The sequence below is a fragment of the Castor canadensis genome, chromosome 6 (genome assembly GCF_047511655.1).
Source record: "Castor canadensis chromosome 6, mCasCan1.hap1v2, whole genome shotgun sequence".
NCBI lineage: Eukaryota > Metazoa > Chordata > Mammalia > Rodentia > Castoridae > Castor > Castor canadensis.
In genome coordinates, this window is record NC_133391.1 from 41,859,086 (window position 1) to 41,882,296 (window position 23,211).

General features: G+C 38.2%; 1 protein-coding gene and 1 non-coding gene across 11 annotated transcripts in view; one reads left to right on the plus strand and one right to left on the minus strand.

Annotated features, from left to right (window-relative positions):
• Nucleotides 1-23,211, plus strand: part of Erc1 (ELKS/RAB6-interacting/CAST family member 1) — a 442,275-nt gene that overhangs the window by 339,698 nt on the left and 79,366 nt on the right. The window lies entirely within an intron of this gene.
• On the minus strand, nucleotides 1,842-1,946 carry LOC141424430 (U6 spliceosomal RNA). The gene has a single exon (XR_012449364.1). It is a non-coding gene; the product is annotated as a U6 spliceosomal RNA (small nuclear RNA).

Below are 23,211 nucleotides of genomic sequence, written 5' to 3' on the forward strand. Positions count from 1 at the left end.
TCCAGTCAATTTTCATAATTAAGGACATTTAGCTTCACAAATGTGCGGCTATGTCTAGGAAATGCAGAGAATTTTCGGAGTTAGGGTTGATTTAGAAGATATCACAGGTCTTCTGTGAGAACATTTTTTAACTTTGTACAATGACTGGTAGAAATTAGTGTAATTCAGCTCGTTTGAAATTAAAAAGATTTCTAGTTTTTACATCCAACTGGATTCCTATTAATAGGCATTAAGTATATTTTCATTAAAAGATGTATAGTTTTTCAGGGTTTTGAGGGCTGTAAAGAGAAGAACAGTTTTGCCCTTTTCCACCTTTAACCCTCCCAAAATTTATTGCTTGATATTCACGTAAGGTGTTTGTGAAGATAAAAAGCAAAAATTGTCCCCTTTGATGATGATTGTACAACAATGTGAATGTACTTTATCTATACACTTAAAAACAGGTGAGAGGGAAAATTTTTATATTATGCATATCACAATTTACAAGTGAGGAAAAGATTCCCTTTTGAAAATACGGAGAAAGCTGAATTTTTAAATTAGTTTCCTGCCTTAGCTTTAATGTTCTCCGACCATTCCTGTAGTATTTACAGCAGCATCTACAATCCTGTCTTCCTGTGTCATATTCTCCATTCTCAGACACATTTTCTGTACCTGTTAACGCTTAAATGTGCTCTTCTGCCTCAAGTAATAAGACTAGAAAAAAGCTTTCCAAATGAAGAAATTTCTGTTTTGGAAGATCAGTTATTAGTCAATAGCATTTAGGCATAATATTTAATGTTCAAGTTAATAAAAAATCAGTGTTTGCACACTAAAGATATTTTCTCTGTATGTCAGTACTAAAACAGCTTAGAAATAGATTTTATATTTAGTTATGTAGTTGATTTTACTGAGAAAAATACCAAAAAATGTCATCTTGTTTGTCCCTGTCTCCTGTTGAACCCAGGACCAACTGCATGCTAGGCAAGCACTCTACCACTTGAACCACACCTCCAGCCCTTTTGTTTTGTATTTTGTTTTTGAAATTGGTTCTCCATACCTTTGGGCTTCCCTCAAATTTAGGATCCTCCTGCTTCCACCTCCAAATACCTATGAGTGCAGATCACAGGTATATGCCACCACACCCAGCAAGATGTCCCTTTTCTGCATGATATACAGTAAGCTAGCAGAATAGGAACCCATTGTTCATTAACAAGTGAAAGAAAATGTTTCAACTTTCCTACAGTAATTTTTAATAAGATGAGCACACCATCTCATCTGAATGCCTGTTAAGTCAAATAGGAAGAGTGCGCTTATTGCTTAGCATCATCTTTTTTTATTTTTTGGTGGGACTGCGGTTTGAACTCAGATGCTCTACCACTTGAGCCATGCCTCCAGTGCATTTTGCTCTGATTATTTTGGAGATGGGGTCTCTCAAACTATTTGCACAGGCTGGCCTTGAACCTTGATCCACCCAGTCTCAACCTGAAATAAGTAGTGCCCACCTTATCATTATTATTAAAGCAATGAAAAATTGAAATTTGATCCGGGTGCCAGTGGCTCACTCCTGTAATCCTAGCTACTCAGGAGGCAGAGATCAGGACAATCGTGGTTCGAAGGCAGCCCAGGCAAAGCGTCCTGTGAGACCATATCTCAAAAAACCCTTCACAAAAATAGGGCTAGTGGAGTGACTCAAGGTGAAGGCCCTGAGTTTAAGCCCCAGGACTGCAACCAAAAAAAAATTTTTTTTTTAATTTAAAAAATTAAAAAAACTGAAATTTGGCCATCCAGAGATGCTAGTCTGAAGTGGCAGGAAGTTCACTGGGTCGAAGGTGTATGTGCTTAGCAGACTAGAGTACCATCTCATCACAGTGGCTTTTGTTTGTTTGGGTTTTTTTCATCCTTGCACAGGGGCCATGCTAATCTCTGTATCATTCCAATTTTAGTATATGTGCTGCCGAAGCAAGCACTCACAGTGGCTTTTGATTATTTAGATCTCAAGACCATCTGTCTTCAGTAGGTGAAAATTAAAGAAATTAATCCATGAACTGATAACCTTAGAAAAGAATAACTAAAAAAATTTTAGGAGCAGCCAGTGCTGGTGGCTCCCACCTGTAATCCTAGGTACTTGGGAGGCTAAGATGAGGAAGATCACTCTTTGAGGACAGTCCAGGCATGGTGGTACATGCTTTTCATCCCAGAGACAGCAAGAAGCATAAAATATGAGGATCACATCCAGGCCAACTTGGGGAAAAAAAAAATATAAGACCCTATATCTAAAATAAACGGAGTGAAAAAGGCTGGAGGCTGGCTCACTCGGTAGAGCACTAAGCACTAAGCCTGGAATTAAAACCCTAGAACCTCAAAAAAAAAAAAAAAAATCTCAGGGGCTAGGGCTATAGCTCAGTGGTACAGTGCCAGTTAGCTGCGTGAGGCCCTGGATTCATTTCCCAGCACTGCAGTACATATGTATATGTGTGTGTTACATATGCATATGTTCTCAACATCTTTTTATCCTACTGTATACCCTGAATATTTTGTAGTGATGTGGCCTATGTAAAGTGAAAAATAATGAAGTTCTCAGGACTCCCTCCTGTAGGCTTTCTCTGTCTCCCTCCACGGAAAGTTCTACAATCCTGCCTTCTCAAAATGTGTTTGGGATGCTATGAACAAGAAGGAAGGAGTCATGCCAAAGACATTTCGGTTCTTTAATTCCTCTTAAGTGTGTGCACTAACTCTTGGACAGGGAGAGGCTTTGGAGAGAGGATATGGCATCAATGTTGTTTTAATTTAAAGCTTCTAGTCCTTGAATAGCTGGAATGTGCCTCACTCCAAAGGCCATTTCCTAGCAGAGAAGAAGTCAGCATTGACCAGGCTTTCCAGTAAATGGAGCTGCCCTCGCCAGTAGGCTCTTGGTTTCCACTGCAGTTCCTCTACTCAGAATGAGGCGAAGCAATGAAGTATATGCAGATTCTTGGGGTCACCCTCTAATATGGTCCCAATTCACTTAACCACCTCAACCCCAAGGTAACTTTGTCTCCTCAACTCATTCATGGCAAAGCAGCAGCACTTAGGCTGCATCGGAGGAAAGAGCCAGGGCTGATGAAAAAAATAAGAACTTAAGATTACCTAACAAACTCCAGATGTGCTGTGGTGGGTGCCAGCCATTTCGTTCAGACTGCAAGTAATGAGGAAGCCCCTGCTGACACTACGTTTAACGTAAACTCAGAACCCTGGAAAGCAGTAACGCAGCGTGTTTAGCCCAAGTGGCTGTGTAGTCTCACTGATGACTTTCACAAGATGGCTTTTTTCACATCATTATTTTCTTCTTTTCACTTCCAGAGTTTTACTGCCTCCAAACTGTATTTACTGTTAGTGTGACACTGGTTTTGTCCCTGTGTGCTCTATACAGAGGCAAATTGCACTTTTCAAGATAGCCCAGTTTTGTTTTGTTTTTCTGTTTTTAATAGTAATATGAGTAAAGACTACATACTTAAGCTGATTTGGTTTAAATCTAGACAGTCTCATTCTCAGCTGTAACTTTGTAATGTTCTGCATTAAACCTGGTTGTCAGACAACATGTTCTGAGCTTACATTAGAAATCTTACAGTCAGGAAAGACTGTTTTAAGCTGACACTGACTGAGGTTTTACCCTTCCCCACACACACAATCTGTCATTTCATTGCCTTAATTTCCTTCTTTTAATAGTGTATATTCCTTAACATCTGTTGTAGCCATGGTTGTCATTGAACATTTTGATTTTTAATCGTCTTACTAGAGATTCATAAGTGTGTGTCACCAATACATTAATAGAGTGTTCTAAATTTCATTGTGAACTCTCTTTACCAGTGACTTTAGTAAGTACTTTCCTGTTTCCATGATACTAGCTACCATTCTTTTATTTTAGATTGAAGCATTCTTTTAAGAATTTCTTCTAAGACCAAACTGGTAGTGATGAATTCCCACAGCTTTTGCTTCTCAAGGAAGGGCTTTATTTCTCCTTCATTTCCGAAGGATACCTTTGCTAGGTAGAGTATATTGCACTGATTTCAAACTCCATTGCCAACAAAAACTAATAAAACTGCAGAAAGAAAACTAGAATTATTTTATATGCTACAAGAGAACAATGGCAAAGGTGCAGAGTTCCTGAGTTATAAGTGGATAAAGGAATCAAAGCTGCTGTAGGGCTACAGAGCTGCTCATCTGTCTACTTCCCTAAGCCACTTAAATTCTTGATAATGATAGGAGCCCCAGAAAGCATTCTATATGCAGTTGTTTCGTGTGTAAATCTGTGCACTCATAGTTGCATGATGATTCCCTGCAGGACACATCATATTAGGCACCGCAGGAAGTTCTCTTCTGTAAGTCGTACTTGGCAGTGCCTGCTTTGTCCTGTATTTGTTGTATACTTGAGCCTGGGCCTCTCTTGTAGGCTACCCATTATTTTATCATAGAGAGTGATAGTTAGAATATTCAATATTCAGAAGTTGACAGAAGATTATGATTCAATCTGTGTCTACTAATTCAACAGCCATTACTAACTTGGTCAGAAAATTGTGTTTAATCTTGTAAAATTACTCTGTCTTCAATTCCAGGTTTTTAAATTTTTTGAATATTAAATATATATACTTTTTCCTATAAACCACAACAAATATTAGCTTCATCTAGATTGTTCTTTCTACTGATATCCATATTTATTCAAAAGAAACTAACTGGAAAGCATTTTCCATTCATTGTCCTCACTTCTGGAAATATCCTCTTACCTGCTCAGCTTAATCGCTAATGTTTGTTTCAAGAGTCTTCTTTGTAGTTTGGAACTTCTTGGGGAGAGGTTTTGATTTTTTTTTTTTTTTTGTCTTTTTTGGTGCTGGGATCGAACCCAGGGCCTCACGCATGCTAGGCAAGCGCTGTACCACCGAGCTACATCCCAGCCCTGTAGTTTGGAACTTCTTAACCACAAAGTCAGTTTTGTTTGTTGGCAGTGCTGAGGGTCAAACCCAGGGCCTTGGGCATGCTAGGCAAGCACTCTGCCACTGATTTATACGCTAAGCCCTTATTTTTTCTCATCATTAGCAGAGCCTTATTGTGCTTTTGTTTTCCTTCATGCGTTTGTCCTCCTGTCGGAATAAGCTGCAATAAATGAGAAGTGAGAGGCAAGGGGAGATGCTGAGAAAAGAAAAGAGAAATTGTTCACAACTTCTTGCTTGTCCTGCAGTTGTCCATCTTACTTATTCTTTAATTGGAGCCAACATATTTTCATTGGCATAGTTATTTCTTTAAATGGAAGTGTTCCCATTCTGTAACTGTTGTCTTGTTTTCTTTTTTTTTCTTTTTTTCACTTTTATTAGTATATATTTGTTGTGCAGGGAGGATTCGTTGTGACAATTCCAAATAGGCTTACTTTGTACATTGGCTAGGTTGCCCCTCCACCATCTCTCTTGTTTTCAAGATTGCACAAGAAACAGTGTGAAACAATAGAAAGCAACAAAGTGTTAGGAGACCTGGGCTCTATGTCCTCCCATTCTGTTGACAAGTATATAACCTTAGACAGTAATAACGCCATTGACTAATACTCAACACTTCACAATGTACTATTCACTTACTCCTAGCTCTGTACACGACAAGTGGATATCATAAAAGAAATGAGTGAAGTGATGTAAGACAGTAGTAAAGACGGTAAGCTAGGTGCCATATGCTTTGTCTCTAGACAGAGCTTGTTAATTCTAACTGGTTGTGACCATGCATGATGTGAGCCCTGTGTCATCAAAGCTTCCATTATTTTTGTTGGGAACTAATTTATGTTTTGTTTTTTATAAATCAGTCCACAAGCTGCTTAGCTTGCCCATCTGGGCTTCCTTTTCCTCCTCTATAATATTGGATAGATAGGTCAGATTAATTTTGGAATCTAAAGTTCTTTATTTCTCATATTTTGATAAATCAACACATTTACCTTTATCTGTATTGTCTTCTGGTTGCCGACATTAGTAATAATTCGAAAAGAAGCAATCATAAAGCATGAGAAAAGATAAATGATATTGTTTCAATCTGCCTAGAATATGATTATTTTATGAAAGTATTATTACTTTCATTTAATAATATTTCATTTTTAAGTTGAAAAAAGTTTTGGTGACTCACTATCCCCTTGAAGCCTTTTTTGAACTCTACAAAGAACTGTCATGTTTTGATGAATTCTCATTGATTGTGGGTTAGGTGAGGTCCAGAGATGAGGACATGTGGTGAAATTCAGATTCATCCCAGTCTCCTTTCATCCATCTGTTCCTTTTTTATTTTTTTGCTCATCAATTCCAGATGTAAGAAAATTTTTCACAATTTGATAAGACTCTTTGTTCTCATCTTTTTTTGTCCTTGTTTTTCTTGCTTCTAAATTTAATTTGGTTTTTAATTAGTATACAGTGTGCATTGAATACGCTTACCCCTGCTTCATATGCCCACTGTCCTTCCCTCCCCCTTTTCCAGACAGTGTTTGGTGCATTTCCTTGTGTCTTCCCTTCTTACCTAGCATCAAACCCAGATTGCTCTTCCTGTTGTCAGACTGCTGCCTTTTATGACGCCACAGAGAATTAACTCATAAATCTTCTGAGTTTCCTGGTCCGTCTTGAATTTGTCTTCATGCAGATAAATCAACTGAGGTTTCCTGCCCATATGCTAGTGCCCTCCTGTCCCAGTATCTTGTGTGCCTGTCAGGTGGCATGATTTATAGCTGCCTTTCCTGGTCTCACTGTCCATAGTCTGAGGATCTCATTAAACATAAGCAAAACTGGACAGATTGGCTGGCGGGTAGTTCCCCTGACCCCCAGCAGACTTACCTGGGTAGGAATCAAATCACTATATTCCACAGAAATCTATTCCTGTTGCCTTTCTTGGTCTCTCTTGCTTTTGTAAAAGTGAATATGGAATTAAGTATTTGCATTCAAAGACAAGGGAAATGATGTTTAATAAACTAAAGGGTCACAGAGCACCCTTTTCAGAAGCCCTAGATTACATGACAGATTAAATCTTATGTCCTGCTACATGGCTTTCTAGAAAACAGTATTCATGCCATTAGTCATCAAAGATAATAATGCCTAACATTTACTCAGCCAAGCCCTATTTGAGTGCCTAACTTGATTTAACTTAGTCTTCACTGCAGGCTTGTGAAGTAGTTGTCCTCACTGCTGAGAGAAGTGTTAGTATTGCCCTAAGTCACTCACAATAAGCGAATGATCTAGAAGTCACAATAAACTATATCACTCTAGAGCTGACACTCCAAATCACTATACCAAAACATGTTACCAATGCTATGTGCTTTTGGCAAGAGATTTCAGTACCTTTAGTCTTATTAATGACTCATAATACTTTGTTGTAATAAATAGTACTCTACCCATATTTAAATTACAGTGAATATATATTATTACAAAACACTATCCCAATTTTTAAAAATTAATTCAGAATATTCACAGGTAGGGCTAGTGGAGTGGCTCAGGGGATAAGAGTGACTGCCTAGCAGGCATGAAGCCTGAGTTCAAACACCAGTGCTGCCAAAAAAAAAAAGAATCTTCACAGGTACAAATATCTTCCCCAACCTATATTAAAAGAAGTCTTCTCATTTCAGCAATTATCTTAGAAAATGTTTACTGGAACAATGAACAGCTATAGATCAGAGGGGAAGGTGAAATCAGAGGCTAATTTTTAAGCAGCCAAACTTGAAAATCCATTGCTAGTAACCTAAATTACCATCACAAATAATTCTGTTATTAAAATACTGTTACTGTCACTTAGACAGATACATGCAAATCTGGCCCCAGAATATTGCACATTAGGTTAGCTTTTTGCTACCAGCATTTTTTTTAATTGTTGTACTGTGAAGCATTTATTTTTTAAGAAACAATGAATTTTTATTCTTAAGAGCTGATAGAGCCAGATGTAGTGGCTAATGCCAGTAATCCTAGCTACTCAGCAGAGATAGAGGATTGTGGTTTGAGGCCAGCCTCAGCAAAAAGTCAGCAAGATTCCCATACAACCAATAAAAAGCCAGGCTGGGTGCAGTGGTACCCATCTGTCATCTTAGCTATGCAGGTAGTATAAATTGAAGGATCACAATCCAGGCTGGCTTAGGCATAAAAGAGATACCCTATTCAAAATAATAAAGCAAAAAGGGCTTGGGGGTGTGGCTCGAATGGTAGAGGACCTGCCTGGCAAGCACAAGGCCCTGAGTTCAAAAAACCTCATAGAGATGAGATTGGAAAGTTGTTGAAAATCTCCTAGAAAACAGCAACTGTCAAAGGATGACCATCTGTTATGCCTGAGTTTCAAGATTATTCTCCCTATAATTCATAAGTTTTATAAAAATATAAGGTGTAAATTAAACCAATCATAGAGGTTTAATACTAAAATATTGTGTGTAGTAGTTGGTTTTCGAGAGAGAGAATATTTAAAATACAGTTTAAATTTATTGTCAGTCTTGTTCCTGAACTGGGCATTCTGAATTGGGTATGATGTTTTTTTCTGGGCTTGTATAAAATTACAACTTGATGATCAAGTCTAAAATTATGTGTTCCCTGAAAATAATTTTTGAATATGTCATTCTGAGGGTACCTAGCTTTCAACTGGCTGACTCATCAGAAATAGGCACTGAGATTGAATGAATGTTATTATGTTTAACTAAGCATGTGTTCTTCATGAGTGTACCTGATGGTACTGCCAGTACCAAGGCCCAGATTACAAAAAGCACTTAGAAGCCCGTAGTAGATTCTTCACTGGTTCTCAGTCATTGGCCTAAATCTTGTGAAAAGGACACATTTGCCTCTGATCCTTCTAGAACATTTCTTAATTTCAGTGTCTGCCAGATGGAAGATTCTTAAAATCATGTTTCTTTTTTAACTTTGCCTCAGTTGTCTGCTTGCCTTATTATTTAGAAGCAATGGCCAGGAGGAACTACATGCTGTAGACAGTCAGTTGTCATGACTGGTTCTCATGGAACGGATTGCCACCTAGAACTCTGATGTATTTAGACATCACACAGTGGCCACTTTGTGACTTGGTGTGTTTACTCTCACTGACTGTATATTCACTCTATGAAGAAGATCAAGAAGCTGAGACCTGAGATGTTAAGGAACTGGAATCACACAGAAAATAAAAGATATATTATGCCAGCCTCATTAAGAACTTCAGCACATGATTTCATTAATTACATTATCCGTGCACTCTTCCAGACCTGAATAGCTGGGTGGTAATTAACAACTGAGAGAGGTAGTTAAGAGCATATAGAATGAGAAAATGCTTCATCTCTTGATAATTTACAAACGGGAGTTGATTTTATGTTTAAAGGAAACAAACACACCCTGCCAACACCTTACTTCTGGACTCTGCCTCCAGAACTATGAGAGAATAAATTTTCCTTGCTTTAAGGTGCAGAGTTTGTGGTAATTTATTACTGCAGCTATAAGAAATTAGTACATGGATGTAGGTGTTAAAACTTCTCAAGTCCTTTCATGTTAGCAGGCTCACTGTCCTACACCTTCAGGGTTCTGTAATATGTAACTAAAACAGATTAGGAAAGTATATTGTTTTTAATGCTTATATTCTGAATTTTTTTTTTACCTCTGGTTTATTCTGGAAAGGGGCAGGAATTCAGTTTAAGTGGCACATGTGCACATACCAAACATTTTTCTAAATATAGGAACACAAAGATGAACATGGCAGGTTGTTGTCCTTGAGTGTGTTAGCCTTACCCCTGTTTATTTATTTTTAATTTCTTTTATTAGGATATATTCATTGTACAAGAGGGATTCATTGTGACAATTTCAATTAGACTTATATTGTACATTGGTTAGATTGCTCCCACCATCTCTTCCTTCAACCTCCTCCCTGCCCCTCTTCAAGCAATTTCAAGAGGTTTCATTGTTCTATTTCATATATGTATATGAAGTTCATCAACCATATTCCCTCACCTTCATTCACCCTCCCCCTCCCACAAGTACCCCATACACACACTGTACCAATTTTACAGTCCTATCTTTCACTATTAATTTCTAAGTCAATTTTTAAAGGGGTTTTTCAATGTATCCCCACCATGAGTATACTTTACTTTGATCCGTTTAACCCCTTCCATTGCTGTCCCTTACCCCTTCTCTCCCATCCCCCATTTTTCAACAGCTTTCAATGCATATCGTTATATCCTCTACCATCACATATGTTACATTTTACAATATTGTTGACATGCTATCATTCTCTTTTATTTACTTATTTTTGGTGGGACTGGGGTTTGAACTCAGGGCTTCACGCTTGCAAAGCAAGTGCACTAGTCCATTTTTCTCTAGTTATTTTAGAGATGGGGTTATGAGAACTATTTGCCTGGGCTTGCCTCAAATCTTTTGTTTTTTTTTAATGGTACTGGGGTTTGAACTCAGGGCCTTCACCTTGAGCTCATCCACCAGCCCTTTTTTTCTAATGGGCCTTTTCGAGATAGAATCTTGCAAACTATTTGCTTAGGCTGGCTTTGAACTGAGATCCTCCTGATCTCTGCCTCCTGAGTAGTAGTATGACAGGTGTGATACTAGCCTGTGATACAGCACCCAGCTTTGCCTCAAATCTTGATCCTCCTGATCTGAGATTCTGAAGAAGCTATGATTTCAGGTGTGAGCCACTGGTACCCTGCCTCCCTCTTTATTCAAAAGAGAATGCTGGCTGGGGGCAACTCGGGGCTAAAGGCTCTGAGTTGAAACCCCAGTACTACAAAATAAATAATAAAATGCTAAATAAGTTATTTCTGGGTAATGTAGATGGATGCATGCAGGACATTATAAAAACAGCCTCAGGAACTGGTGGAGTGGCTCAAGTGATAGAGCACCTGCCTGGAAACACAAGGCTGAGTTCAAACCCCAGTACCACCAAAAAAAAAAAAAAAAAAATCCTTCAGCCTGTGGGTAGAAGAGGTCAGATTTTTCCAAGAAAGGGGAATGCCTCATGAGCAAACTAGAAAAAGAGCTTTTCTAGCAGAAGGATAACTATGATCAGGATTGCTGAAGCAGGGCATCATGAGATCATACCACTACAAGAAACTCATTACCAAGTTTATGCCACTCTTGGGTGGTTACATGAGACTCAAGCTGGAAAGGGACAAGACCAGGGATGCTGAGGTGACCTTAGACTTGACCCTATAGGGAGGTAATGCCAAGCCTTGAAGAGAGTTTTAGACTCTGTGATGTTTTCAGAGGTTTTTGTTATAAGTAAATCTGGCAGTTAATGGAGGAAAGTTTATGGGGTGCTGATGTGAGAAGAGAGTGGTATGGTTAAAAACAGGGAAACCATTTGTAAGTCTATTCCAGCTCTACAAATATGAAATAAAAAGGCAAGCGTACAGGGCAGTTAAGACAGAAGGCAGTGCAAGTGCTAGGCTGTTCTCTATCACTGACCACTACCTGATCAGGGTGACTTAACACAGTCACCGTTTATTTCTGTTATACAAAGCCCACTGCAGATCTTGCAGACTGGGAAGCAGTTGGCCTTCAATGCAGCAGCAGTTCAGTGGTCCAGCTCCACTCAAGCTTTGATAGCGTGTCTCTGTCAGGATGATGCCTCCTTGGTCACTGTGGCAAATGAAGAAACATCTTGGGGTGGGGGCACTGTTGTATCTTCTGTGCTTGGGCCCCAAGGTTATTTCAACCTGCAGACCAATGGCCAGAGTCAAATGTCAGGTAAGTGGGAGGTGGCCTCATTTTTAATGTGAATAATGCAGAACAAAGGCATCTGTGGAAGACAATATGTTTCTTTCCTTCCTTCATTCCTTCCTTCTGTCCATCCTTCCTTCCATCTGCCCTTCCATCCATCCATCCTTCCTTCCTTGGATTTGAACTGAGGGGTTTTGTGCTTGCTTAGGTAGGCATTCTACCACTTGAGCCATACCCCTAGCCCAATATGTTTCTTTATAGAGTTGAAGTTAGGTATCTGTGGTTTATTCCCAGGTAGATTGCCAAGTAAACCTTAGCTAGAGAATTAATGATGCTCCAGATAAACATAAAAGCCAGAATAGCAATATTGGACCCATCAGAACACAGTGCTAGTTAAAATCATGAAAATGGAATAGCAAACACAAATATAAGCAAGTTGTATTTACTTCTTACTATTTTCTGACACAATAAAATAGTAACACGTCATTCTTTTCTTCCTTACAGAATAATTCTAGTATATGCCCTCTGTGTAGCCTATTGTAAACTAATTTCAGAATTGCCTTTATTAGATATGTATTGCTAGGAGTTCTTACGGGGTCATAGGGCTTTTAAGATTTTTTTTTCACGTTTGACATGTTGAAAATTATAACAGTATATCATAGGCTACTATACATTTTTCTTTTTTGATATATAAGTTAACAAAGTCTTGTTTCTGGAAACAAGAGCTAGATAAGGTATAAATGCTACACTAGTACTCTGGAGAAGTAAAATAAATGTAAACTTTAAAAAAAAAATCTTTAAAGAAAAGAATTCTAGTGTGGCTCAAGCAGTAGAGACCCTGCTTTGCAAGCACAAAGCCCTAAATTCAAACTCCAGCCCCACCAAAAAAAAAAAAAAAATTCTGCTCAAATCCTAACAGTTCCTTTTTTTTTGTATATTTCCCTTTAAAGCATCTTAAATTCTACATTCAGTCTTACAGTAAAACTATATAATGCCTTTGAAAGGGGAAAAAAAAAACTTAGGTTAATCTCTTCATTTTTAGTGCCACATTTATTTCATGATCTAATTTTTAAATATTTGGATATTAAAGTATCCTTCAAAATACAAGTAGACATTTGATTTAAAATTTATCTTTTGGTAAATTCGTTCCTTCTAATAATAATACATGGATATGCTGAGATTAGCATAGCAATTCGCTTATAATAGACATCTACAGAGAGATAAGTCTACCTACGTAGTGATAAACCTGTCTCTTGATATAATTAGAACTGATCATTAGTAAATTTCTATATTAACTGTAGGACAGTATAACCCTTTGGCAGTAGGACACAAATTAAGATTTTTTTTAAAAAATGAGCAATACGGTAAATACCAATCCATTAATATTGATTAGTAAGTCAGAAGTTTAAAATTCACAGCTTATTTTTCAGATGTATAATGTAAAAAACACTAAACTGATAAACTACTGAGTTGATAAAATTAACGTTTATTATTATTGTTAATGGAGAGGATTTCACACACCTGTAATCCTCAGCATTCGAAACACTTGAGCCAAGAGGCAAGATCCTATACCAAAAAATAAAGAGCTGCAGGTGATTTGAGTTGAGCTCATCTTCAGCAATTCACAACCTTCCACTTCCCACCCACTTGCAGCCCAGGATGGGAGGGCTGAATAAAGCCTGGAGGATGGCTTGACTAGAAGAACACTTAAAGGCAGGTCCTCCAGAGGAATTTTGACTTCTCTCCCAACAGCAATCTACCTATTATGGTAGCTAGTCAGCTGCCCCATTACTCAGTCTTTGTACCAGATGAGTGTTTCATGCCCTGTTCTGCTGTCCCTTTAATTGTAATTGTCTTATTTTCATTCAGTTTGAAATCTTCCCAGTTCTTTATGACAAGTGATTTTCAGTTAAAGCCTGGACATTTGAGGTATGATGTCAATGACTCTGGAGCATAATTAAGTCTTCTAATTTAGCTGATTTTCCTTGATACCACCCCAGCAGGAGAAGAGGGCATTGCCCAAAAGGAGCAGAAGGCCAAATTTGCCAATTGGCCTCTGCTAACAGCCGGAGGTGGGGCCTCCTTGTCACTCCTGGGCAGAGGTGTGTCACCACATGTCACTGGCTCCCCTGATGAGTCCTGCCTGCAGGGGCAGTCTTGGCTCCACTGGCCCCATGGGGTGAAGGATGGGGTCACCTCATTACTGCTGCTTAGTAGTGGGACTCCTCACTCTCCATTCGGCCTTCTCTGACAATTGCCAAGAGGGGCACACTTTGTCACCACCCAGTGGGAGTGGCATTTTAGGGTCTTCACCTGGTCTCCAGTGACACTTAATACTGCCTCATAGGGATGAATGCCCTACCTCCCTCCTTGACTTTCCTTGACACCTTCCTATGGACATAGGGAAGCTGATGAGGGTAGAGGTCCAAGCTCACCACTTGGCCTTTGCTCGCATAGGTGGCAGTGGGACCACAACTTCTTCTGTGGTCTATAGAGTAGAGTGATTATCATGCCAAAGTTTTCAGCCTCACTGCACCACCCCGTTTCCTTTCTAGATTTTTGCAGCCAGAAATAGCAGGCTTTGGTTGGGGTTTTTTGTCTAGCCTGTTGGCATTTCCAGGTTGCTAGGTGTGTACCAAAGGCAAAAAGGAAACCGGGGAATTTAACAATTAGATCACTCTGTGGGTTGCAGTGTCACCAACTGATTCATCTTCTCTCCACCCTTTTTACCTTTCTCTTTGTGTATGTAGTTTTTAATTGTACTTTGATACTTAAAAAAGTATTCCTGGTACTTATTCAAGACTATAAGGCAGATTTTCTTCAGGGGGACTACTAAAATGGGGTTTTGTATTGAGAAATTGGGCTCTGAATGCAATAAGGACAAGCAGATTGATAGAGCCAAGGAGCAAAGGGTGGTTCAATAAATGGAAAATTACTCAGAGGAGACATCAGGGTCGGGGATTCTTGCTAGACTGATTCAACAGGACTGACTGCTCAGGAAAGACCATAGAGATAACAAATGGATAGTGGGGGATGAAGAATTTGATCAGTTATCAAGAACGACCAGATATCACGGGTCTGGAATTTCCCACCCGACTGACTCAATAAGACTCTTGCTAAAATTGGACTAAATGAGCCAGTGCCTTAAGGGTCTGACTAGAGTTAGGTCAAGTAGAGAGTTTGTCTACTCTTGCTTCCCAAAATAAAAGTTAAAAATACTTGTTTTTGAAGAAAAACAGGCAGAAGTACACTTTCTCTTCAGGAAAACAAAAAGTAGGCTTAAAGCTTAGATAGCTTGGTAATCAGCAGATTGAATTTTAATACATACATCCAGATAACCCGATATTTTTTGGTCATGATTTCTTCTCCTTTTTTTTTTTTAATATGTAGCCCATGCTGAAACTCCCTGTCTTCCTGCGTCCACATCCTGAGTGCTGGGATTACTGGGGTTGGCCACCACCATGCCCAGTAATAACTCTCAAGTCCATATTTATATGTTTTAGGAAATCATACCTCTAGGAGCAAACAAGTTTGATGGCTGGTATCATTCCTTTGTTCAACTTCCAGTTCCTTTTAAATGGTTGTTATTGGGTATTCATTCCTTACCCATCAGGTTTCTTTTCACCTCATACAGTTTTGTTTTTTTTTTCTTTTTGTGGGACTGGGTTTGAACTCAGGACTTTGCACTTGCAACTATATACATTGAGTGTATAATTTATAGTCAGCTTATAGTTCAAGTTTCTTCCGTTCTTTCCACACATGGATCATGGTTTTGTGAAAAGAAAAGATAAAATGCTCTCAGAACTTCTTAAGAATTTTTATTCTGGAGCTGATGATGTTAGTTCAGGGGTAGAACACTTGCTTTGCATGTGGGAGGTCCTGGGCTCTATCTACAGCCATACCAAAAAAAATTATTCTTGTGATGTAAAGTGCTCTTCTTTTCCCTTTAGATTAAGAGAAAGGGCAGAGAGGGGAGGTTGAAGTGCTTAGAAGTTTTTGAAGATCAACTTCCTGTCTGCTTGGCTCCCCCAAGCAAGGGGAAAATGACTTTTTTTTTTTAATCTTTACAAAAAGCATTAAACAATTTAATTTCTCTCTATCTTTTTTTTGTTTTGTTTTGTGTTTTTGTTTTTTTTTTTTCCTGAGGTAGGATCTCATTATATAACCCAGGCTATTCTCAGATTCTCAATTCTCCTGCCTCAGCCTCTGGAAGTACATGCATGTGTTACCAGGTCTGCGTCAAATATATTCTGTTTTTTTCCTTGTTGGGTTTTGTTGTTGTTTTTAAACTTAGGGCCTCATGCTTTCTAGGCAGACACCCTGCCACTTGAACTACTCTACCAGCCTTTTTTTGTGTTATTTTCGAGATAGGGTCTCTTGAACTATTTGCCTAGACAGGCTTCAAACCATGATTCTCCTAGTCTCTGCCTCTTGACTAGCTAGGATTTCAGGCATGAACCACTGGCACTTTGCTTTTTATGCTACTTTCTCTTCTTTTCTTTAGATAGGGTGTGAGTCTCCCTTGACCCAGCTAAGAGTCCCCTTAAGCATTCTGTTTTCTTTGAGAATGGATATGGCTAGGAGAAATTATCCTTACGCATTAAAACTAGAATTGGGTCACTTTAGGTTTGTTGTAGAGCTGGGGGATCTGTACTGCAAAGCAGGCCAAGAGCAGGAATAGTCTGAATTGCACTTCGTTTCCAACAGTCTCACTTCAGACCTTGCACTGGGATAGTACAGGTAGGTTAACCTACACGATGTTTCAGTCCTGGAACTTAAGTTCATGACCTAATTTTAAAAATGACTTTGTGGATCTGGCACTGACTTTATCGCTAGAGTACACTGCAGTTATATACCAAGGCTTTGCCAGAAAATAGAACGGCTCTCCAAAATTAGGAGTGGTGTAGAAATTCTTAAAAAAATTTTTTTTCAGTTTAAAAGTGCTGAAATGTGTTTTTTATCCTTGCATTGATATGTGTTTAAAGACACAAAATGTAGGCTGCTGTCCTCAAATGTTCAAAGTTCCAGTCTGCTTGGCATGTAGGAAATTCCAATAATTGAAACTAGCCATCAACATATTCTCTCTAGCAGCTGAGAAAGCATATCATCAGCTCAGGAAAATCCTCCCAGCTATGTTCTATGTCTCTGTGAGAAGGAAGCAAGGAATTTGCACAAGCCATCCTGAGAACTAAGGACCCGTCAGTCTAGAAAGTAAGCACATAGGCAGTTTGCTATGCATTTGTTTTTTGCTTTTTGGTTTTTTTTTCTTTGCTTTCTACTAAGAAAAATAAAGTAGGATCTTGGTGGGAAATTCAGAATATATCAAAAGAACAGACATCCTGTGAGGTCAATGCCATAAATGGTGATGTATCCAAGAATATGCTATATAAAATAAAAGGGAAGAATTACATGGAACCTTAAAAAAAAAATCCACTGAGTCCTAAAATAATGGATATTTGTAATCTATTTTGGTGTAAGAATATCAAAGAAAAAACTTTAGAAATACTTAAAAACTGGAATCCCTGGATTCTAGGATTTTTTTTTGAAATAGTATAAATAACAAACTGCCATTATCTGAAATAAAACTGTACTAGTTAGTTAAAATGTCTATTTTTTATTTGCTTTTGACTGGATTATGGTAACACTGGATTTTAAGTTCTCATGAGTAAATATACCTATTTTTAATTAATGTAAATGGAAAATGAATTATTTAGTAAAGGAAAAAACCTTCAAACAGAAAGCTCTTTACTAGATACTGAGTAATACAAAGGTGAACAAGACTGCCCCAGCCCTCACAGACTTGCAGTCTATTGGAAGAGTGGATATGTAAACAAATTATTGAAATCTGACAATGGTTCCAGATAGCCTTGAAACCCTTTTGTTCCAAACCTAAAAAGTCTGGATAAGCTTTAGCCACTGCTCAAATCTGTGATGTGTGGTTGAGCTCATGCGAGAGAAAGGAAAATATTGAGATGTCAGAAGCAGTGGGAGCTGGAGACTGAAATGAGGGTGTTCACTAATGCAGCAGTGGCCCAGGTGCTGTCAGGCCAAGTTGGGACCAGGACCTTGGGTTTTAATGCCTACATAAAGGAGGTAAGGCACTAGGCTACATCAGGTAGGGCATTGGAACTGGACCTCTACTGAACATAGGACAATCAGAAGGTTGTGTAGTCCTAGGGAAAGCATGACTAGTTCAAACTTCTACCACCAGTAGATGGCAAAGAAGCTTTCTCTGATGCGTTTCTGAGAATGAACCCAAAGTCCACTCCAGGAAATCAAGATTCTGAAACCTATACCTTCTGTAGGTTTAGAGTACAATTTGTATTGCTGCATGATGTAGGACATTCCTACGACCATACGGAAGGAAATGTAGGAAAAGGTGCCCAGCTTCACTGGCAGTAAGATAAAAGCAGACTGCAGTGCCATTAAGCCAAGTCAAATATTTGACAACATACTCAGTTGACAAGGTTATGCCGATCAGGGAGGCTAATACTTCAATGATGGGAATGCAAAACGTATATCTGCTATCCAGAGAATTTGGCAGTATCTATTAAAATTGGTCATCTGCCCACTGAGTTTTTGACCCAGAAACTTCACTTTGAACTGGCAAAATGGCTCAAGTGGTAGTGTCTGTCTTGCAAGCAAGAGGCCCTGAGTTCAAACCCCAGTGCTGCCAAAAAAAAAAAAAAAGAAAGAAGAAGCTTTACTTCTAGGAATGTGTCTCAAAGATGCATCTTCAAAAAGAAATAAATAACCCAGATGTGGGGTATTGACCATCATTTGTAATATGTCCAACAGAGTCGGCTAATGTGCAGCTGTAGAAAGTAATGAGAATATCTCTATTGCCATGAAGTGACTTCTAGAATACACTGTTAGATGGAAAAGTAAGGTCCAGAATAGAGTATATAACATGCTGTTCTTTACATAAGAAGAGGTGTAAAATATATAAATTTGTGTGGCTGTGTGTTTGCTTATCATTGTGAGAAGAAGCAATTGAAGAATAACTTACAAACTTGCCCAAAAAGGAGGGAACAGTAGAGTATACAGGGATAGAAGCAAGTCTCTTAGTGTACCTACTTGTTTTGGCTCTAGAATCAAATGTGTGTATTAAACAGTCAAAAATAAAGTTAGATCAGAAAGGGGAAAAAGCAGTCCTTAAAATTTGAAAACAGATAAATTAATTATGTATTAAATTATTAACATAATCTTAAAGAGCAAAGAACTATTTCAACTAACCTTACAACACAGATTTTTTTCTCTATATAGTCAGTGAGAAAAATACCAAAGAGAAGAAAAAAGTGCAAAGAATTTTTAAAGTTCATTCTGAACCTTCCTTTTATTTATTTTATTTTTTTCTTTTTTGTGGTGTTTGCTGGGGTTTGAACTCAGGGCCTGTACCTTGAACCACTCCACCAGTCTAAAGTTCATTCTGAAGGCATATTATAAGGGTATTGTTGCAAATGGCCCAAACAATGTATGCACATATGATAAATGAATAAACAAACAAAGAAAAGGGTATTGTTGCTACTTTGAAAGTGCTATATTGGTAGGTAAAACAAATGACAATTATGCTGTTATTGTAGGAACCAAGATTTTTCAGTGTAAAAGAAAAAATGTAAGCCATGGGTGATTGCATATGCCTGTAATCCCAGCACTTGGGAGGCTGAGGCAGGTGGCTATTGAGTTCGAGGCCATTCTGGGCTGCATAATGAGTTTAGGACCAGCCTGAGCTACATAGTGAGACCCATCTCAAAAGACCTTGGGGAGGTAGCTCAGTGGTAAAGTACTTGTCTCGCATACATAAAACCATAACAATTAAGTAAAAACTTAGGCTTTAAGATTATGATCTATAATCCTTTCTTAAATTTTTAAAAAATTTTATTTATTTATTTTGTAGTGCTAGGTATTGAACCAGGGTCTCATGTGTGCTAGATAAGTGCTCTACAACTGAGCCAGAATCTACTCCCAGCCCCAGAATCTGCTATCTTAAATCTGAACTTAAAATAACTGTTAACTCATCATTTTGCCCCCTTTTTTTTTTTAAAGAAAAAAAGTTGTCCTAGTTACTGCTAAAATAGCCCAGAAGCAGTGAACTCAGCCACAATAAGCACCTGAGTACACAGTATGGTTTCCTACTGTCTTAATCTGTTTTTGTTGCTGTAACAAAGTACCATAAACTGCGTACTCAATAAGGAACAGAAATTCATTTTCTCAAAGTTGTGGATGGTGAGACATCCAACTGCAAGACCCTGACAGGTAAATCTGTCTAGTGAGGCTGCTTTCTGCCTCCAAGATGGTGCCTATTTGCTTCCTTCTACACAGAAGAGGAACCCCGAGACCTCTCAGGGCAGAAAATAGAAAGGCAAGGAAACCCAATGCTACACAGAGCCTCTTTTATAAGAATCTTAATTCCACTGGGCAATAGTTGCTCACGCCTGTAATCCTAGCTACTCAGGAGGCAGAGATCAGAAGGATTGCAGTTTGAAGCCAGCCTGGGCAAATAGTTCACCAGACCCTACTATCTCGAAGACTGTCCAACCAATAAAGGACTGGCATAGTGGCTCAAGTGTTACAGTGCTGCTTAACAAGCATGAGAGTGAATTCAAAACCCCAGTACTACCAAAAAAGTGTTTAAAAACAATTTTAATCCATTCATTAGAGGAGGAACCTTCATGAACTAATCACCTCTTAAAGTTTCCACCTCTTACTACCATCACGTTTGTCATTAAGTTTCAGCTTCTGAACTTTGAGCAAGACACATTCAAGTCACATTGAGTTCAATAGTGGGATGGCTGATTCCACATCTAGGACCATAAATATACAAGATGAACTCATTCTTTTGCCAGAGAGAAATAACAGGGGTCATTCCAACAGGATACAGAAACCCTGGTATCATTGAAAACCCCTACAGGGTGAAAATTCCCTCCTCATTTATTGAAACCATTTATTTAACTTTCCCCCACCTATTAAAGCTATTCCACTACCACAAAATTCCTTTCCTAAAAGGCAAAAAGAGCTATAAACACATGCAGATACACATTACTTACTTATTTATTTATTTGCTGATTTGATACCCTAACAAACTTCAGCTTTTGTTTTCCTTTATCCATTTTAAGAGCAAACGCACAAGACTGCATAATAAGTTATTATTTATTTATTTATTTTAAACACCTTTATTAAATTCTTATTCATGGGCTGGGAGTATGGCTCCAGTGGTAGAGCTCCTGCCTCACAAGCACAATGCCCTGAGTCCAAACTGCAGTACCACAAAAAAAAAAAAAAATTCTTACTCATATCCCATACGACTTAACCCATTTTAGGTATACAGTTTCATGTTTTTTAGTAAATTACAGTGATCACCAGTCCCCCCCCTTTTTTTTTTTTTTTTTGAGACATGCTTTTACTATGTAGCCCAGGCTGGCCTCAAACTTTTAATCCTTCTGCATCAGCCTCCCGAGTACTGGTATTATAGGTATGTACCACCACACCTGGCTTTACCTCGTTTTTGAAAATGTCTTTTTCTTTAATGCCACTCCATATCATAGCTTTTGTATATTAAATGTTTAATAAATTAAAAACATTTAATAAATTTAAATGTTACTGATATTAGTACTCCGGTTGCTCACATTTTGTCACTGTCCCTTTCTCCCAGGCCTGGCTACCATTAACCTATTTTCTGTCTCTGAATTTGCCTGTTCTGGACATTTCATATAAACTAAATCATATTATATGTTGCCTTCTCTGTGACTTAGTTCACTTACCATAATGGTTTCCAGGTTCATCCATGTTTGTCAAATATCACATTGATGCATTTTGGACTAATCCTTTTAGATGTTGTGGGCTAAGAGTCCAACAACATTTTTTTCTTTTTTGGCAGCACTGGGGTTTGAACTCAGGCCCTTGAGCTTGCCAGACAGGCACTTTACCTCTACAGCCATGCTCCCAGCCCTTTTTCTTTTTTTTCTTTCTTTCTTTTTTTTTTTTTTCCCCTGGTACTGGGTTTCAAAATTGAACTCCCAGCCTCATACTTGCTAGATAGATACACTGCCACTTAAGCCATTATGCCAGCCCCAGTTTCATTGTTTTTTTACTTATGCCTAGGCAGCCTGGACTGTGGTCCTCCTACTTATGTTTTCTGCATAGCTGGGGTGACAGGCACATGCCACCACACCTAGCTTTTTGGTTGAGATGGGGATCTTACAGACTTTTTGCCCTGATGGCCTTGAACCATCCTCTGCCTCCTGAGTAGCTAGGATGACAGATGTGAGTCACCACGTCCAGGGCTTTTTTTTTTCTTTCAAATGTGGGCGTCCATTTGTCCCAGCACCACTTGTTATAAAGAATATTCTTTCTCCATTGAATTATCTTGGTGCCCTTCTCAAAAATAAGATATAAAATTAATGTTTGTTTCTGAACTCTCAAATTTTTTCCATTTATCTATTTGTCTATCCATATGCTTATATCACACTGTGATAACTGCTTACCATAGTTTTGTAGTGGGTTTTGAAATCAGAAATATGAGTCCTATTTTAGCTACTTTTTTGTACTCCTTACGACTACATGTGAGTCTTCAACTAACTCAAAATAAAAAGTTAAAGAAGAAATACTCCTGCAAATAAAGGGAAAATAAAAAGAGCAGAGTAATGATGGTTTGTATTAGAGCTTCATTCCTGCAATGTCTTCACTGTATGAACTGCACTAAAGTTATTTAGGCTGTCTGTACCTGTTTGTTCCTCTGTACAGTTGAGATGAGAATTGTGTCTACTTGGTATTGTTCCTACGAGACTGTTATCTAAAACTCTTAGAACAATGGCTGTACATCGTATTTAGTCAGTGTTGGTTTGAAAAGAAAGACTTTTTTTTTAAAAGTACATGTAGATTTGCCAAAAATAAGTCTAGTTATTAAGTTAACAACTTAAATGGCAACCTAGCACATCTGAATGAGCTGGAAGGTAACACTGCAGAAATTACCCAAAATGAAGAACAGGAATAAAATAGGATAGAAAAGATGAATGTGAAGTTAGGAGATGTGGAAAGTAGCAGGTTTTTGGTTGTTTTTTGTTTTTTGTTTGGTTTGGTTTGGTTTGGTTTGGTTTAATTTGGTTTTGGCAGTAAGTACTGTGGTTTGAACTTTAAGGCCTTGAACCTGACAGCAGTTTTGAGAAAGATCATAGAGAAAGTTCAGAAGGGAAAATACAGCAAAACAAGGAAATTGCAGATAGGACAAGTGGAAATAGCAAAATATTTAGAATGATAGTAAAAGTGGTACAATCAAGATTTGTGTGGTAGAGCATTTCTTAGAGGAAAACTTAAAATTTTAGCATATGTGAGATTGAAAATTAGTGAGCTAAGCAAAAGCTCAAGAAATTAGAAAAGGAGTCTCAGAGTAAATCACCTCCCAAAAGAAGAAAAGAAAGGGAACAGTAGAAATGAGAAAAATGGAAGGGTGAACCAATTTGGGATATATACATATATACATGGAAATGTCATATTGAAACTCTCCTATAGATAGTTTAAAGAAAAGTGTCTTTTTTTTTTTCTCAAAAATGGAGGAAAGGAATGTAAG